Source organism: Oreochromis niloticus, linkage group LG16 (genome assembly GCF_001858045.2).
Source record: "Oreochromis niloticus isolate F11D_XX linkage group LG16, O_niloticus_UMD_NMBU, whole genome shotgun sequence".
Lineage (NCBI taxonomy): Eukaryota > Metazoa > Chordata > Actinopteri > Cichliformes > Cichlidae > Oreochromis > Oreochromis niloticus.
In genome coordinates, this window is record NC_031987.2 from 9,119,767 (window position 1) to 9,125,766 (window position 6,000).

The window sequence follows — 6,000 nt, forward strand, 5'->3', positions numbered from 1 at the left end:
ACATGCTGATTGTGAAATAAGCTTTCTCACCTTTGGAGCCAAGATGACAGAAAAAGGAAATCAAAACCAAAGTGAAATGAAAAGTTTTAAAGAAACAGACTTAAATGCTGGTCTTCACCATCCACCACACCACCTGCCTCCTAAAGCCATTTTTTCCTTCCTCTGTTCCCTCAGCCTCATATTTGATGGACAAACTGGGTATCCTCAGCATTAAGAAATCTCTCTCGGGCCAGCTAAGGTTTCAGTGAGGACGCTGAACTTAGGATCAGGACAGGAATAATCCAAACCACCCAGCAACATGTCAATGACTGAACTTGTGTTGTGGCTGGATCGTCTCAGTTATTCTCTTAGCTGAAGATCATTTGGTTTTCTTGCCATATGATGGCGTTTGTTTCTGCCCATCAGGGACCCTCAATGTAAACTTCCACTGAGGACAGTTTAGCACAGGAAAGATGGAGGATGAGGGTTAATGTGTTTATTTTAGCCTAACCATTGCTCTGGAGCTAGCCACCAGGTGGCAAATCATTATACAGGGTGGGCTATTTATATGGATACACCGTAATAAAATGGGAATGGTTGGTGATATTAAAGTCCTGTTTGTGGCACATTAGTATATGTGAGGGGGCAAACTCCTCAAGATGGGTGGTGACCATGGTGGCCATTTAGAAGTCGGCCATCTTGGATAAAACTTTTGTTTTTTCAATAGGAAGAGGACCATGTGACACATCAAACTTATTGGTAATGTCACAAGAAAAACAATGGTGTGCTTGGTTTCAGTGTAACTTTATTCTTTCATGAGTTATTTACAAGTTTCTGACCACTTGTAAAATGTGTCCAATGTGCTGCCCATTGTGTTGGATTGTCAATGCAACCCTCTTCTCCCACTCTTCACACACTGATAGCAACACCGCAGGAGAAATGCCAGCACAGGCATCCAGTATCCGTAGTTTCAGGTGCTGCACATCTCGTATCTTCACACCATAGACAATTGCCTTCAGATGACCCCAAAGATAAAAGTCTAAGGGGGTCAGATCGGGAGACCTTGGGGGCCATTCAACTGGCCCACGACAACCAATCCACTTTCCAGGAAACTGTTCATCTAGGAATGCTCGGACCTGGCACCCATAATGTGGTGGTGCACCATCTTGCTGGAAAAACTCTGGGAACGTGCCAGCTTCAGTGCATAAAGAGGGAAACACATCATCATGTAGCAATTTCAAATATCCAGTGGCCTTGAGGTTTCCATTGATGAAGAATGGACCCACTATCGTTGTACCCCATATACCACACCAAACCATCACTTTTGTTGTTCCAACAGTCTTGGAGGGATCCATCCAATGTGGGTTAGTGTCAGACCAATAGCGGTGGTTTTGTTTGTTAACGTCACCATTCACATAAAAGTTTGCCTCATCACTGAACAAAATCTTCTGCGTGAACTGAGGGTCCTGTTCCAATTTTTGTTTTGCCCATTCTGCAAATTCTGTGCGCCGATCTGGGTCATCCTCGTTGAGATGCTGCAGTAGCGGCAGTTTGCAAGAGTGCCATTTGTGAGTAGCTAATATCAGCCGAAGGGATGTTCGACTAATGCCACTCTCCAGTGACATGCGGCGAGTGCTACGCTGTGAGCTCTTGCTGAATGAAGCTAGGACAGCCACTGATGTTTCTTCATTAGTGACAGTTTTCTTGCGTCCACATTTTAGCAAATCCAACACTGAACCAGTTCACGAAACTTAGCAAGCAGTTTGCTAACTGTAGCATGGGAGATGGGTGGTCACGTAGGGTGTCTTGCATTGAAATCTGCTGCAATGACCCGGTTACTGCGTTCACCAGCTATCAACACAATTTCCATCCGCTCCTCACGTGTTAACCTCTTCGACATGTCAATGGCTGTGAACAAAGAGAAACTTGTAAATAACTCATGAAAGAATAAAGTTACGTTGAAACCAAGCACACCATTGTTTTTCTTGTGACATTACCAATAAGTTTGATGTGTCACATGGCCCTCTTCCTATTGAAAAAACAAAAGTTGTATCCAAGATGGCCGACTTCTAAATGGCCACCGTGGTCACCACCCATCTTGAGGAGTTTGCCCCCTCACATATACTAATGTGCCACAAACAGGACTTTAATATCACCAACCATTCCCATTTTATTACGGTGTATCCATATAAATGGCCCACCCTGTACATTACACATCATATACAACTAGGTCACATTCAGTACCCAGCCAAACATCCCAGTTTTTTATTTCCCATCTTTGTTTGCATCCAGTTATAGCAATGCTCTACACTGGGGCTTTCCCAGGGTTGGGTCTCCCTGCAAGTGCTGGTGGTGAGTGAATAGAGAAAGTGAGGTCATGTTGTCTGTGCTGCCCCCATGACCCAGAGTGGGTTAAGCAGCAGGAGATGGATGGATAGATGGAAGCCTGAACATTAAACTTTATTGTAACAACTGGGAGAACAAATACCGACTGACTGGTGTTTCAGTCAGTTTGGCTATTTGATTTTGAAAGCTGAAGTTGTATTTGGATCAGTCTGAACAAGCAAATGGCCTTCTGCTGTCTCCATCAGTAATGTGTACCCTTCCACAGGAAAGTTTCCTTTTGAGAAGGACTGTGTTTACAAAAAAGTCCAGCAGCTCTGAAAGAAATCCAACCAAAGTGCAGGCAGAACTGAGAAATTAAGACCACATGCTGAGGTTAGAGACCAGGTCAGGGCCTAGACATGACATCCACAGACAGACACATGTATCAAAGTTGTCCTCTTAAGCCAGTAAAATCCTGTGTCTGAGCCCCGCGATAATCAGTCAGTTAATTGATGAGATTTCTGATTTTCATGTGACCTCAGCCTTTTCGGCTTTCGCTTCTAGCAGTGCCGCACGGTATAAATGACCACTTATTTTATTGTTATTACCTTTAACAACCTTCCTCTATTATCTTGACAGGTTGGAAAGTCGGCAGTTCATTTACTGCTCACACATTTCAGTTTATTATCTGAAATTGTTAAAGATAATTGATTTCCAACTTTGTTCACCTCTAATAAAGCCGTGGTGCTCTAATGAAACGCTCACTGATACATTAATGGATAAAGAGAATAACAATGAGGCCTCGGCAGAAAATTTTGAGTAATCTTCTTTAATCCCTTACGTGGGTAGTAAATCCTGCCTTTCTCGGCTCCGCTGTTCACAAAGAGCTTTAATAATCTGAGACGTGAAAATGCCTCCATCATAGACGCATGAAGTTCCTGCATCTGTGTTCAACAGCTCTAACCATCCCAGGGACCTTGTAATGTCCAGCCGTGCCCTGAGACGGAGAATTTTCATAGATGGCCTGCGTGTTTTCTAGATTAGCAGCAATACAGTTGAGCACATTTCTGTACTGTAAACACCGAGTCAGTGAATTCTCACTCATGCATGGAGCAAGCTCACGGCAGGAGTCAGCACACAGAGCCAAAGCCATGAGGTCACCGCTCACCTGCCTCACAAATCACTCTTTGTCTCCCACTGGCCTTTTTTTGGGGTATAATTGTGAAACAATATAGCTGCAGACGCAATAAAAAAGCCCTACTGGTGTTTTTGATGGAGACCGGCCATCTTGTGATCGGAGAGGCAGGAAATTCAGGGTGACACAGCTCAAGTAGCACACCTGCGTGCCAGCAACCACCTGCCCCTCCACTGCAGGCTAGAAACATACTCACACACAAACACACACACACACACACACACACACACACACACACACACAGAGCAAGAATGTAAACTGATGCTCGGGAATTAAATGCCTGTTGGATGAAGTCTAACGCTAATTGCAGTTATTGGAAAAAAAAAAAATACTTGCAGTTACTTATATGAGAGTTAACATTTGGAGGTCACAGATGCACGGCACAAGAGGGGAGATGGTAAAAGTAAAAATGAGATCAGCACAAGGTTGTGCAAAGCAAGCGGCGTCCAAATGAGAAGGGGCAGGCATAGAGAGAGTCTTGAATTCAGGTAAAGAGCCAAAAAAATACGATCAGAAAATAAGAAAACACTGAAGAGCAAACAGACATAGAAATAAGATGGTGTTTATTGAGTGGAAGTAAAGGTAGATTTAAATACTGACAAGGTTAAGAGGTGAGCAGAAGGGTGGAAAAGATCAACAGCACTTCCATTTTAAGCCTTCAGGGTTAACTCTGTACTTTGTGCAGTGTTACAAACATGGCTCTTTTATTACTGCGGTACATCGCCATGGTAACTTGTGATGGAGGCCTAACCTGCTCACAAGCAGGAACTGTTGGAGATGAGAGATCAACATGCACAAAGCAAGCTCCTCCTGACCAATCAGCTCTCCAAAGAAGAAGCATAACTGTTTCCCGGAAGATGTCTAAGACTCGTAAAACATAAATTCAGACAAATTAATTATTCTATAAGCTTCAATATAGTGATGATCTAAGATATAAGACTTGCACTTTTTTTAGCTTGCAAATAAAAGTTGCAAGTATGATTTAAGATAAGATTTTATGTCAGTTATTTAGTTCTTCTGATAAGATGATAAAGATGACAAAAAATGGCGCCAGTATTCACGGCCAGCCGTCTGTCCCTTCCAGTGTTATTGTTTGCTTTTGTTTTACTCGCTTCAAAAGATGCTAACTCTCTGTGTGTTTACGATCGCCAAACGCTTTTAGATTTAAGAGTACCTTGCTTGAGAGGTGAATCTTACTGGAACCACGGAAATCAGAAATTTCTCCCTCCACCGTTTCTGCCCGGCGTTCCTGTCCCAGCCTGCCTCTGTTTTGCCTCGAAGCTACCCCAATCAACCAGGCGCCGCCGGCGCAGGGGAATACGAAGCGGTCGACTGATGAGACTGAAGGCTGCCCTTCTTACGTCCCAGGAATGATCAATACTTCGAGGCGGCCAGATCTGACTACGTCAAACACTGGACATCCCCAACCATGATCTACCTCTGTTTGGTTCCTGTTGCTGGGATTACTACAATAAACCCATGCCTGCGACCTCCGCGACATCGTCGGAGAGGAGTAAACTTCCAGAACCTGCGGACGCTTCAATGGGCTCCTATTTCCACTACTAAGCCTTCGACTTCACTAAGGATTAGCCTTGCTAATGTCCGCTCATTAGCTAATAAAACCTTTATTTTAAAGGACTTTTTTACTTACCGCGATTTGGATCTTATGCTCCTAATGGAAACTTGGCTGAGACCAGGTGAGCTCAATTGTTTTACTGAACTCTTACCTTCTGACTGTGATTATTTAAATCTGCCGAGGATGGGCAAATGCGGGGGCGGAGTTGCGGCTGTCCTCAGGAAGAGACTAACATATAAACAACTTTCAACAGACTTCTACTCAAGCTTCGAAATCCTACTTTTTGAATTGGGGAACCCACGCCCAACACTTGTTGGAGTAATATACAGACCTCCAAAATATAACAAAGATTTTATTCGAGATTTTTCTACTTTTTTAGCAGGAATCATCCCGAGTTATGATCAAATTTTAATAGTAGGTAGGTGATTTTAATATCCATGTATGCTGCCCCCCCCAACCAGCTGGCTAAAGACTTTTTAAATTTGATTGACTCTTTTAGCCTCATCCAGCATGTATTGGATCCAACACATGTACAGGGCCACACGTTGGACCTCGTGTTGTCTTTTGGATTACCAATTTTCAATTTGGAAATAAGTGATGCAATCTTTTCTGACCACTGTCCATTAGTGTTTAATATACTTTTATCTCATTGCCATCTTAAACCTACATTCTCAACACGACGTTATCGTATTTTTAAATCAACGGCCACAGAACAGTTTTCCACTGCCTTTGAAAGACTGTCAAATTCTTCCCTTGGCGATGGTATTGAGCAGATGGATTCGAATTTTAATAATAAATGCAAGACTATTCTTGATGCGATCGCCCCATTCAAATAAGCGCGATCGACAACTTACTCAGACCCATGGATAAACGAGTCAACTCAATCAGCTAGGCGACAGTGCAGGAAGGCTGAACGAAAATGGAA